At 42.3% G+C, this 14,112-nt stretch overlaps 1 pseudogene; it reads right to left on the bottom strand.

Annotated features, from left to right (window-relative positions):
- Nucleotides 1-7,288: 7,288 nt before the first annotated feature.
- On the bottom strand, nt 7,289-13,364 carry LOC140199438 (gamma-crystallin S-1-like; annotated as a pseudogene).
- Nucleotides 13,365-14,112: the final 748 nt, after the last annotated feature.

Below are 14,112 nucleotides of genomic sequence, written 5' to 3'. Positions count from 1 at the left end.
TTGAACGTGACTGGGCGGGGCAGCCTCCTTCCACTTGAGCAAGATCGCCCTCCTGGCCATAAGAGACATAATGGCCAATACCCGCAAATTAGATGGCTTCAATTTTGTAGCACTATCCTCAACAATACCAAACATGGCAGTCAAAGGTTTGGGCTTAAAACTAACATTGAAAAGTACAGAAAAAATTTGAAATACATCTTTCCAGAATTTTTCAAGGCTTGGACATGTCCAAAACATATGAATTAGTGTGGCCACCCCATTAGTACATCTATCACAGTAAGGGGAAATAACTGTGTAGAAACGGGAGAGCTTGTCTTTAGACATATGAACTCTCTGTACCACTTTGAACTGTAATAAAGAATGATGAGCACATAATGATGTAGTTTTCCCACCTCTGACATTCATTATGTTTGTCCCACTTCTCTTGGTGAACACATTGAACAGTCAAAGCCTTCCACTCTCCTGTCAGTGAAGAACTGTACACATACACTCATCATTTCAATTACCTCCACATTCTGGATTTCCTCACTACCCTTGTGATACTCCATTCCTTTTAATTCAATTTTATGATGTGAGAAAGGGCAATAATCAATAATTCACTCTGATTACAGCAATTGACCCCAGTTTATAAAAACAGTTGTAGACGAGTGCGTCCCCACAAAGTCATTCAGAGTCTTCCCCAACCAGAAGCTCCAGATGAACCATGAGATCTGCAGTCTGCTGAGGTCCAGATCAGAGGCACTCAAGTCTGGTGACCAAGGAAGTTCCAAGAGGTCCAGGTACAATTTCTGGAAAAACATTTCATGGGTGAAGTAGCAATTCTGGACTAAGCTTGAATCAATGAAGGATGCTCGTCAGCTGTGGCACTTCTTGTAAGATGGAAATCAAGTGACACAGGTGACAACAGAACATCACTTCCAGATGATGTCAGTATCTTCTATGCTCATTTTGACCATCAAAACATGGAGCAATCATCAGGAACTCCCACAACTGCTGATGACCTTGTGATTTCAGTCTCTGAGGCTGACATGAGAGCATCCGTCAGGAGGGTGAACCCATGGAGATCATCAGCCCCAGATTGGGTACCTGAGTAAGACCTGTGCTGATCAACTGGCTGGACTGTTCACTGAAATCTTTAACCTCTCACTTCAGCAATCTGAGGGATACACTTGTTTCAAACAGGCTTCAATTATTCCTGTGTTTAAGAAGAACACGGTAACTTGCCTCAATGACTATTGTCCTGTAGCACGTACATCCACAGTGATGAAGTGTTTTGAGAGGTTGATGATAAAAGATAACAACTCCTGCCTGAGAAGTGACTTGGATGGTCTTTACTGACTACAGCTCAGCATTCAATACCATCATCCCCTCAAAACAAGTCAGTAAGCTGGAGTACCTTAACCTCAGTACCTCTTTGTGTAATTGGATCCTCGATTTCCACACTTGCAGACCCCAGTCAGTTTGAATTGGCAACGAATTCTCTACCCTAATCTCCATCAGCACAGATGCACCACAGGACTGTGTGCCTAGCCCCGTGCTCTACTTGCTTTACACCGATGATTATGTGGCTAAGCACAACTCCAGTGCCATATTCAAGTTTACTGATGACACCCCTTTGATAAACCAAATCAAAGGTGGAGGTAAATCAGAATATGGGAAGGAGATTGGAAATCTGGCTGAGTGGAGACACAACAGCAACCTGTTACTCAGTGTCAGCGAGACCAAAGCGCTGATTACCGACTTCAGGATGAGAAATCCAGAGGGCCATGAGCTAGTCCTCATCGGGGGATCAGAGGTGGAGAGGTCAGCAAATTTAAACTTCTGGGTGTTAACATTTCAGAGGACCTGTCCTCTGCCCAGCAGAGATTATCGAAGGCAAATCACTTTGGACTCATCTGGCTGAATTTGCTGATGAAAGAATGGAGTTGGCTGATCAGTGTTGTACAATGACGAAAAACGCACAGCAGAGCCGCTACTTACCTAGAGCTTTGTAAAGATTCAGCATGACACCTAAATCTTTGACAAACTTATATGCTGTGGAGAGTATAGTGACTGGCTGCTTCATGGCCAGGTATTGAAAATCCAATGCCTTTGAACAGAAAATACTACAGAGATGACAAGGTGCCACACATGAGGCTGCTAAACAAGCTATGAGCCCTTGGTATTACAGGAAAGACTCTGGCATGGGTAAAGCAGTGTCTGCTTGGCAGGTTGCAAAGAGTGGGAATAAAAGGAGCGTTTACTGGTTGGCTGCCAGTGACTAGTGGTGTTTCATAAGGGGTTTTGTTTGGACTGATGCTTTTTACGTTACTGGCCAACGATTTGGATGATGGAGCTGATGGCTTTGTTGCAAAGTTTACAGATGATATGAAGATACGTGAAGGGGCAGGTAGTTTTAAGGAAGTAGAGAGGCTACAAAAATAATTAGACAGATTAGAAGAATGGGCAAAGCAATGGCAGATGGAATACTGTGTCAGCAAGTGTATAGTCATGCACATTGGTAGAAGAAATGAAAGGGTAGACTATTTTCTAAAAGGAGAGAAAATACAAAAAATCTAAGGTACAAAGGGACTTCGGAGTCCTGCGTAGGATTCCCTAAAGGTTAATTTGCAGATGGAGTCTGTGCCCAGGAAGCCAAATGCAATGTTAGCATTCATTTCAAGAGGACTAGAATATAAAAGCAAGGATGTAATGTTGAGACTTTATAAAGCCCAGGTGAGGCCACACTTGGAGTATTGTGAGCAGTGCTGGGCCCCTTATCTTAGAAAGGATGTGCTGAAACTGGAGAGGGTTCACAGGAGGTTCACAAAAATGATTCCAGAATTGAGTGGCTTGTCGTATGAAGAACATCTGGTGGCTCTGGACCTGGATTCAATAGAATTCCGAAGAATGAGGGGTGACCTCATTGAAATCTATAGAATGGTGAAAGGCCTTGATGGAATGGATGTGGAGGGGATGTTTCCTATTGTGGAAGAGTCCAAGACCAGGGGACACAGACTCAGAATAGAGGGGTATCCTTTTAGAATGGAGATGAGGAGGAATTTCTTCAGCCAGAGAGTGGAGAATCTGTGGAATTCTTTGCCACAGGCATCTGTGGAGGCCAAGTCTTTATGTTTATTTAAGGCAGTGGTAGATAGATTCTTGATTGGTCAGGGCATGAAGGGAAACAGGGAGCAGACAGGAGATTGGAGCCGAGGGAAAAATTGGATCAGCCATGATGAAATGGCAGAGCAGACTCGCTGGGCCAAATGAACTATTTCTGCTCCTATACCTAATGGTCTTATGGTCTTACAAAAGGTAGTGGATACAGCACAGTCCATCATGAGGAAACCCTCCCCACCATCCAGCACATCTACATGGAACGTTCTCACAGGAAAGCAGCATCCATCATCACGAAGCGTCACCACCCAAGTCATGCTTTTTTCTCATTGCTGCTCACAGGAAGAATGGACAGGAGCCTCAGGACTCACACCATCAGATTCCGGAACAGTTATTCCCCCTCCACCACCAGGCTCTTGAACCAGAAGGGATAACTTCACACAATCTCCTTTGTCCCATCTGTGAATTGTCCCCACAATCTATGGGCTCAATTTCAAGGAATCTTCATTTCATGTTCTCGATATTTATCACTTATTTACTGATCATTATTGCTATTTTTTTTCTCAACTGAAGCTGGTAAAATCTGAGGTATGGACATAGTCAAGCACATTCATTTCTCAATTGCTAGGAACCTTCAGACTATTCTGGTGGTGTTTAGTATTATTGTTTTCTGAAGATTTACATAAATCAACCTTAAGATTAAGGTTATTGTAGCCGGGGGTGGTAACGGGACAAGCTCCCACTACTTATTATATGCTCCCAATGGCGTGCACCCCAAAAAGCCTCTGACAACCAAATCCAGTTCCAAGACTTCACATGTGGCTTAGCTACTAAGCCCGGCGGAACCATTTCTACTGGCAAGAGAAAGGGCAAAGGCGAGTTACTGGTGACTTAAAACCAGTCACTTTGGGCAGATGGGGCTCATTAGCCATGGCTGGCAGCTCATCTAGGGGAAGGAAAACTGATCTCAAACTTCCACAGTCTTGCTGCTATACCCGTTCATGGGGAAGGCTTCAGGAGTAAACCCCGAGGGGAAAATTCCGGAGCTGGAGTCCCTAAGGCAGACCTACACTGAGTTCAATGCTGGCTGGCAATCCTGTGACACTGCTGGTACCAAACTGTATCGGTCTCTGACATGCCCTTGGGTTCATCATCTGGGTGGAGAGGGGGAGCTTGCTACATGGGCAACAGCTTGCTCTCCATATTGTACTGCCCAGGCTGCATACCTAGACAGCTGGCATGCAACATCCATGGTCAACTCTAACTGACGGAGGCCTCAGGCTCAGACTCAGCTTGCATTTAAGCTCAATGGTGTAATTTTTTTCAGAATTGCATATGCTCACAAGGAGTGCTGACTCTTGTTTACATTGATGAAAATATATCCTTTGAAGTTTTATCTGATTGTTGTGTAAATTTTTTATGTCTGTTATTCCGCTTCCTCATTCTGTCCTCAGTAGTGTTAACCTAAGTGTGGTCGAGTGTATGGTACATAGTATTTTCTAAAATTTGTCATTTCAGTTCTTATTTTTCCTTGTAAATGTTACTGATCGGTTTTACATCAGGATATTATGCCAAAAGAATACATTAATATGGGTAAAGTGAAAGTGTTTATTGTTTTTGTTATATTTTTACTATTGAGCTCTGTTTGGCAGATTTTGTTAAGCAACGAAGTAAATTTTGTTGAAAGGTTTCCCTCTATCACACTATGATCTATTTTCTTTGCTTATCGATATCCCAAATACTTCATGTTTCACAGTTACCATCTGTTATATTGTAACCTACTGCACTGTTTTATGTTCTATCAGCTCTATTACACCTTCTTTTATGTTTAATGTTCTGCCATTATATATTCCAAACCTTGCTTATATCTTCTGAAAATAGTTCTACTATTTGAATTAATTGCTTTAGCTTTACTGATGATGGAAAATATGATTTCAAATCATCCATGAATAACTGTGTTAAAGTGCAAGTTGTTTGGTTGTTTCTGATTTGATACCCTATTTTCATCGAATTCAGTAAATTAGAAAGTGAGTTTAAAGCTGGACAAAACCAGAGTTGGCTTAGAGAGGTATCCTGGAGAATGCCTCCTTTTATTGTGATAACAATGGTTCTTTTTGGTTGTTGATAGATAGGATGCTTCTAGTACACCAATGCTTCATCAGATGTAGGCATTTCACATGTAAGTGTTTAGTTTACAGTATATATACTAAGAACATCTATGATACATGACCGTGGGACAGAATCAAATGCATTTTACTGGTCAATAAAATAACATGAAAGATTTCTGCTTCTACAGCATTCTGGGATAGACAATTCTAGAGAATCGCCATCTTCTCCAATACTGGCATTTCAGTCTTATTACGTTCTTTAAGATCTGTGTTGACTGAGGATTCAATAATTCATGCTTATTCCTTTTCTGTTAACTTTCAATAGAATATTTTACAGCTTCAAATCACACCACATCAATTTCAACTCAACTTCCATCCTTCACATTGCGGACCCTCACAGAATCTTAGATATGTTCAAACTCTCCAGCAGGTTTCTGTTCATGTCTTCTTGTTGTTTATGCTGGTCTCAACTTAGGTAGAATCTATCATGATTTGTAAAAGTAAAAACTAATACTTGTAAGATGTTTTGTAAATCTTCTTATCCAGATGGTGCCAGAGAACAATGATTCCTCGAACGATATCTTCCAGATAGCCTATCTCTTCAATTATTTCACCTTCTAGCCATCTTCTGCTTGTACTTTTTGTCTTAATTGTTTTATAGAAACTGCTGGAGCCTGTGACATGCAGTTTGGACTTCAATCGAGCAGTCTAGCTCTTCGGAGTGTCCGGAGAGAATTGAGAGCATGAGCTGCCTTGTCGAGAAAACCAAGGATGGAGTCCCAAAGAGGAACAAGAGCATAAGCGGCCTCGTGGAAAAGAACAAAATGTGATCACAAACAGCTCCACTTCAAAGCGTTGAGGAAAATTGAGGCATGGAGGCGAATGCAAAGGAGATCAGTGGTTGCTCTCAATGGAGGCCACAGGGCAACGGTAGTTGGTAGCCAGGTCGACAGTGTTTGGACCTAACATTGTAATTGTTCTTCATGGAAGGAATGAGTTCATGTGACTGTTTCATCAAATGCCTAAGTGAGGATGTTTTTGATATTCTGAGATTTATGCCATTATGGACTGTATTTTACATTGGTCACCTTCAGTTTATAGTGTTTCCTTTCTTGTTGCTGATTAGAGGGTGGGCGATATGTTACTATTTCTGAGAGGAAGCAGTTAGGGATTTGGGGACTGATGTTCATGTTTGTGTTCTTCTGTATTGGTGATTTATTATTTTTTTATGTGTGAGAAAGGGGGTTGAGGATTTTGATGATATTGTCTCCAACTTTTTTGTGAGGGAGTGGGTTGGCAATTTGATGTTATTATCACTGCTTTTTTTCTGTGAGGGAGGGAGTTAGGGGTTTGATGTCATTGCCACTGTTTTATTGCGAAGGAGGGGCATTAGGCATTTGGGGTTTTTAATGTTCCAATTGCCATTTTCCATGTGGGCGACCTGTTAGTGTTTTGTGTAAGGGAGGGAGCGGAGGGCTGGGGGTTTACAAGTTTTGTTTCTTTTTCTTTTTCATGCTGGGTGGGGGAGTTCATTTCTTTTCTTTCAACGACCCCTGAGTTTTCTGTATTTCATGGTTATCTGGAGAAGATGAATATCAGAGTTGGGTTGTACATGCATACTTTAACAATTCAATGTCCCTTTGAATCTTTGAAAAGTGTTGCTTTCTGTGCTGTTTGACTTCCTGTCTCTATTTATGTTGTTCATACTTTTGTGAAGTCATTTCACAAAACCATCAGAATCATGAAAATCATGAAGATAGACTCATTAAATTCACTGGAAATAAATTCAGAAATGGAGCATAATGCCTCTCAATAGACACAATAATACAAGAGGCAAAGAACAACTTTCTGTTCAGTTTATACTTTTCAGCCTCCTATAAATCATCATAATGTTATCTGTTAACTGCAACCAACCATAGTAAATCAAATTAATATGGTCCTTAGATTATGATTTCTGTTCTATTGTGATTTCCAGTGGAGGCAGAGTAAATGAATCAGATGAGCTGATAGTGTTATCAAAGGTATTTTCTTACCTCCATAAATATTTCAATAAGATAAAATTAGATATTCAAGAGCAACTTTTAGAAGTCCCTGATGCGTCTCAAGGACCCAACAGTCGAATTGTAGCCACCCCAGTCACTGTATCTCCTGTATTCCCCGGGTCTCAGGAAGTACTGTCGGCCTCTGTAGTTGGGATGTTCATAGAAGATCCAGTAACCATCCATGACATGACAGGAGTGGATGTCATGGTATCCGAAACGATCGTAGACAGAGGGACAGTCATCCATGAATTCCATCATCTGTCCTGCAAAGTCAGGCCTTTCATAAATCCTGATCCTGTAGTTTCTACCTTGGTACTGGAATAGGAAGCACAAAGATTTAGTAATTACATTTTGTAGAGTATTCACTCATTATACACTACATCTGAATAGCCAATTCATTGGCTTCAATGGGAAATAAAATCAGGTGCAATTTGGTCATTTTATTTATTATCTGCCTCAGTGATGCCTCCAACCAGCATTGTTGCTGTTTCAAACATAAGTTAAAGAAAAACACAGGAAAAAATAAGAGATATTCTGCATTTAGAATATAGAACATCAGACATAAGAACACAGGAACAGGACCTTTGGCCCACAGACTTCTGCCCAACCAATTGCATTAGTAAATTTAAATTTAGTTAGCTATTTAAATTAAATGGCCAACTAAACTGATCGCTTCAGCTTAGACAATATCCATATCCTTCCACCTCCCTCACATCATGTGCCGACCTAAATATCTTTTAAAAGTCCCTAATGTATCTGCTTCTAACATCACCCCGAGCAGCGCATTCCAGGTCCCCGCAACTCTTTGTGTGAAAAAACTTGCCCCTCACATCTCATTTGAACTTACACCTTCTCAACCTATTTGCATGCCCTGCGATAGGAGATATTTTAACATGGGAAAAGGTCACTGTCTGTCTACTCTATCTATGCATCCCATAAACCTCTATCAGATCTCCCTTCAACCTCCGCCGCTCCAGGGAAAGCAAATCAAGTTTGCCCGCCCTCTCATTATAGCACAAATCTTCTAAACCAGGCAGCACCCTGATTAGCCTCTTCTGCACTCTCTCCAAAGTCTCGACATCATTCCTGTAATGGTGTGACCAAAATTGTATGCAAAACTCCAGATGTCTAGAAAAGACATGATGTTGTTGGTCATTGTCCCAGCAATCTCATCCCTTGCCTCTCTCTGTAACCTGGGATATATCCCATCAGGCCCTGGGGACTTATCCACCTTAATGGTCTTTATGAGACACAACACTACCGCCTCCTTCACCTTGAAGTACCCGAGTATAATAATGCACTCAGACATATTTAATACCCATTAGGCACTTGCTAGGCAAATTCTTTGCTTACAGAGCCAATCTGCAAAAGATCAAATTCCTTGAAAAAAAACTGAGACTTACATATAGGTAACTGCGACAGGACTTGACACAGTCATTGAATCCCATCCAGCGCTGGTAGTCAGGTTACTCTCCCCTTCTCAGGACATACTGGCATCCCATGTAGTCGGGTCTTTCATACAACACCCACCAGTCACTCTCGACACGGATGGAGTTACAGCGGCTGAAGTAAGGGGAGAGGTCAGCACAGTCGGAGCTGCACTCATAGTGCCGACCCTGGAAGTTCCTGTCCTCGTAGAAGATGATCTGTGGGAAGAAACATATCTGTGTTAATAGTTGCTCAGGTGTTCATGAAGAATTCTCATTTAGTTCATTTACTGAGTAGTCCTTGCCTTTCCCATTTTGAACACAGCGAGTCTGGTAACCAGCTGAATGTTTCTATGCCTAACACAAGTTGGTATTTATATGCGGCGTAAAAAGGTCTCACTAAGCTGTTTCTTTTTATCTTGGTGACGCAACATTAAACATCAGCAAAATGTAACAAAATCCTTTTTTTGTTATTGTAGAAAAACAACAGAAAGACGTTTGTTGTATCATGGATTCTTTCAGTTGTGCTTTCTTATCACTTTAATTGTTTAAACCAAACAGTTCAGGAACATTCACAGCTACATATCACCCAGGTCCATTCACCTAGGTCAAAGTAGCATTTTGATTCTCTTTGCCCAGAAGACCTTTTCGTGTCTTCCCCAACCAGTAGCCTTCCCCAGACGGAGTACCTGGCTGAGTTCCTGAGACCTGTGCAGATCAACTGGCTGGAGAATTCACTGAGATCTTTTAGCTCTCGCTTCAGCAGTCTGCGCTACCAACCTGCGTCAAGCAGGCTTCAGTTATACTGGTGTCTAACAAGAACATGCTAACCTGCCACAATGACTATCGCCCAGTCACAATTAATCAGATTTACAGGAAGATGTTGTTTCCTGCTTGGGATGGCTGCCTGCCGCACATCCAACTGTGTCCTTAGGTCAGCTGTAGGATCATCAGCCGAGGACCACCACTCATTGATGTCTCGCTCCCTTAACCCTGGTGGCAAATCAGTGACAGGGGCATCTCTTTGCCACCTCCTGTAGCTTTCAATGGGATAAGTTGGTTCCCCCAATTTCTGTCCTTCCTCTTCAGCCACAGCCAAAAGTTGCCCTTTTCTGCCTCTTCAGCCAACTCTCTGGAGGCCCTCCTGAGCCTCTCTCTAGTCACTGCTATGTCACGGAGTAACCCTCTCGTCGATGCGCTGACAAAGCCCAGCATCCTACTTCCACTGGGTCGATGACGGTTCACCAGCCAGCTTCCTTACAGAGAGCTGCCAGGTCTGAGTACTTCAGGCTTTTATGCTCGTGGGCAGCCTCCACTCCTTCCTCCCATGGTTAACTCAGTGAGGAAGACTGTCTTGGCGGCCATGGATCACGGTAGTATATCTGGGCAGAGAGATGTGGTGGTGATTTCCATGGGGAACTGAAACTGTCTGTTGAGATCTACCCTCATGTTCCACTCCATGCCTGTGGAGAGGAGTCTTGAAGAATATCTTGGGCAGATGCATTCAACGTTCTTACCAGCCTTAACAAATAGGATGAGTTTTTGTCCCTCTGGGTTGACAACAATAATGAAGTGTTTCGAGAGATTGGTAATTAAGTTCAACAAGGACCTAGACCCACTGCAATTTGCCTCTTGCAAAAATAGGTGCACAGCAGACACAATCTCAATGGCTCTTCACACGGCCTTAGATGACCTGCACAACACAAATACCTATAAGACCATAAGACATTGGAGCAGAATTAGGCCATTCAGCCTATTGAGTCTGCTCTGCCATTCCATTCTTGCTGATCTCAGCTCCCACTCAACCCCTTACACCTGCCTTCTTGCCATATCCTTGGATGCCCTGACCGATCAGGAGATGATCAACTTCTGTCTTAAATATAAGCATGGACTTAGCTTCCACCACAGTCTGTGGCAGAGCATTCCACAGATTTACTACTTTCTGGTGAAAGAAAAAGTCCCCCTTACCTGTTTTAAGTGTCACCCCTCAATTTTGAGGCTGTGCCCTCTAGTTCTTGATACCCACACCATGGGAAACATCTTCTCCACATTCACCCTGTCTAGTCCTTTCAACATTCCTTAGGTTTCAATGAAATCTGCACGCATTCTTCTAAATTCCAATGAGTACAGGCTCAAAGTTGCCAAATGCTCCTTATATTTTAACCCCTTCATTCCCAGAATCATTCTTGTGAACTTCTTCTGGACTGTCTCCAATGACCACACATCTTTTCTGAGATATGGGGCCCAAAACTATTGACAATACTCCAAGTGTGACCTGACTAGTGTCTTATAAGTCCTCAGCATTATCTCTTTGCTTTTATATTCTATTCTACTAGAAATAAATGCCAACATTACATTTGCCTTCTTTAGGACAGACTCAACCTGTAAACTAACCTCCTGGGAGGCTTGTATGAGGATTTCTAAGTCCTTCTCCACCTCTGATGTTTGAACTTTCTCCCCATTTAGATAATAGTCTGCACTATTGTTCCTTTTACCAAAATACATGATCATATATTTCCCAACACTGTATTCCATCGGCCACTTTTTTGCCCATTCTTCCAATTTGTCTCAGTCTTGCTGCAATCCATTGCTTCCTCAGTACTACCTACCCCTCTATCTACCTTTGTATCATCCTCAAACTTTGGCACAAAGCCATCAATTCCATTATCTAAATCATTGACAAACAATGTGAAAAGCAGCAGTCCCAATATTGACCCCTGAGGAGCACCAGTAGTCACTGGCAGCCAACCAGAAAAGGTCCCTTTTATTCCTGCTCGCTTCTACTGCCTGTCAGCCATTCTGCTATACATGCCAATTTCTTTCCTGTAATGGTATAGGATCTTATCTTGTTAAGCAGCTTCATGTGTGGCACCTTATCAAATGCCTTCTGCATACCCGTGTAAATGACATCCACTGCCTCTCCTTTGTCCACCCTGCCTGTTACTTCCTCGAAGAAATCTTAACAGATTTGTCAGGCAAGATTTTCCTTCACAGAAACCATGCTGACTTTGACTTATTTTATCATTAGTCTCCAAGTACCTTAATAATAGACTCCAACACTTTCCCAATCTCTGGTTAGGCTAACTGGCCTATAATTTCCTTTCTTTTGCCTTCCCCCATTCCTAAAGAGTGCAGTGATATTTGCAATCTTCCGGTCCTCTGGGACCATGCCAGAATCAAATGATTCTTGAAAGATCATGACCAATGCATCCATTCTCTCTTCAGCCACCTCTCTCAGGACTCTAGGATGTCGTCCATTTGGTCTAGGTGACTTATCCACCTCAAGACCTTTGAGTTTGCCTAGCACTTTTTCCTTTGTAATAGCAATGGCACTTACTTCTGCTCCCTGACACTCAGGGACCTCTGGCACACTGCTATTGTCTTCCACAGTGAAGACAGATACAAAGTACCTATTAAGTTCATCTGCCATTTCTTTGTCCCCCATTACTACCTCAATAGCATCATTTTCTAGTGGTTCAATATCAACACTCACCTCCTTTTTACTCTTTGTATAACTGAAAAAACTTTTGGTGTTCTGCGTTATATTTTTGGCTAGTCTGCCCTCATACTTCAGCTTTTCCCTTCTTTTATCTTTTTTAGTTGTCTTTTGTTGTATTTTAAAAGCTTCCTAATCATCCAACTGCCCACTCACTTTTGCTACCTTATGTGCCCTTTCCTTGGCTTTTATGCAGTCCTTATCTTCCTTTGTCAGCCAAGGTTGCCTTCCCTGCCATTTGAAAACTTCTTCCTCTGTAGGACATATCTATCCTGCGCTTGTGAATTATTCTCAGAAACTTCAGCCATCTCTGCTCTGCCATCATCCCCACCAGTACCCTCCTCTGATCCACCTGGGCCAGCTCCGCTCTCATGCTTTTATAATTCCCTTTATTCCATTGTGATACTGATACATGTGAGTTACGCTTCTCCCTCTTAAATTGCAGTATGAATTCAATCATGTTATGCTCACTGCCTCCTAAAGGTTCCTTTACAATTCAGTTCCCTAATAAGATCTGGGTTATTACACACACCCAATTTAAAATAACCTTTCCCTAAGTAGGCTCAAGCACAAGCCGCTCTAAAAAGCCATCTCATAGGCTTTCAATAAATTCACTCTCTCTTGCAATCCAACACCAACCTTGCATGTTCCCAATCCCCTTGCATGTTGAAGTCCCCCATTAAAATTATGTCATTACCCTTATTACATGCCTTTCCAGTTCCCTTTGCAATCTCAACCCCACGTCTTGGCTACTACTTGGAGGCTTATATATGAACCACATAATTTTTTTTTTACCCTTGCAATTTGTTAACTCCACCCACAAAGATTCAATATTCTCTGACCCTATGTCACCTCCTTCTAAAGATATAATTCCATCTCTTTCAAACAGAGCCACACCACCGCCTATGCCTTCCTGCCTGTCCTTTCAATGTAAAGTATATCCTTTGATGCTAGGCTCCCCAACTATGGCCTTCTTTCAGCCACAACTCAATGATGGCCACAATGTCATGCCAACCAATCTCTAATTGCCCCATGAATTCTTTCACCTTATCCAAATGCTACGCGCATTTAAATATAGCACCTTCAGTCCTGCATTCTTTGCCCTTTTGAATTTTGGCTCTGTGGTACAATTTAACTCTTTGCCCTGTCTGCATTTGTAGCCAATCATTTGCTTGACCTTCCTTACATTCATGTTACACCCATCATCTACTTGTAAACCTGTTGGCTCATCCTCAGCTCTATCATTCTGGTTCCCATACTCCTGCCATGCCAGGATGTTGTTTGTTGACTATAGCTCAGCATTTAACACCATCGGTCCAGAGTCCTGATCGATAAGTTGCAGAAACTGGACGTCTGCACCTCCCTCTGCGATTGGATGTGCAACTTCTTAACTAGAAGACCACGTTCTGTTTGGATTGATAATAATATCTCCTCATCACTGATGATCCACACTGGCGCACCTCGGCGGTGTGTGCTTAGCCCACTGCTCTACTTCCTCTATACCCATGATTGTGTGACTAGGTATAGCTCAAAAGCCATCTAGAAATTTGCTGATGACACAGCCATTATTGGTAGAATCTCAGATCGAAATGGGCATACAGGAGTGAGATATACCAGCTAGTTGAGTGGTGTAACAGCATCAACCTTGCACTCAACCTCAGTAAGTTGAAAGAGCTGATTGTGGACTTCAGGAAGCGTAAGACAAGGGAACATGAACCAATCCTCACAGAGGGATCAGGAGTGGAGAGAGTGAGCAGTTTCATGTTCCTGGTTGTCAAGATCTCTGTGCTTCTAACCTGGTCCCAACACATCGATGCAGCTATAACGAAGGCAAGACAGCAGATATATTTCCTTAAGAGTCGGAAGAGATTTGGTGTGTCACCTTAAACACTCAAAAATATCTATAAATATACTGTGGAGAGCATTCTGTCAGGCTGCAT

Source organism: Mobula birostris, chromosome 6 (genome assembly GCF_030028105.1).
Source record: "Mobula birostris isolate sMobBir1 chromosome 6, sMobBir1.hap1, whole genome shotgun sequence".
In the NCBI taxonomy this organism is placed as follows: domain Eukaryota; kingdom Metazoa; phylum Chordata; class Chondrichthyes; order Myliobatiformes; family Myliobatidae; genus Mobula; species Mobula birostris.
Note: the sequence above shows the minus strand (reverse complement) of the source record. Positions and strands in the feature narration are given on the sequence as shown.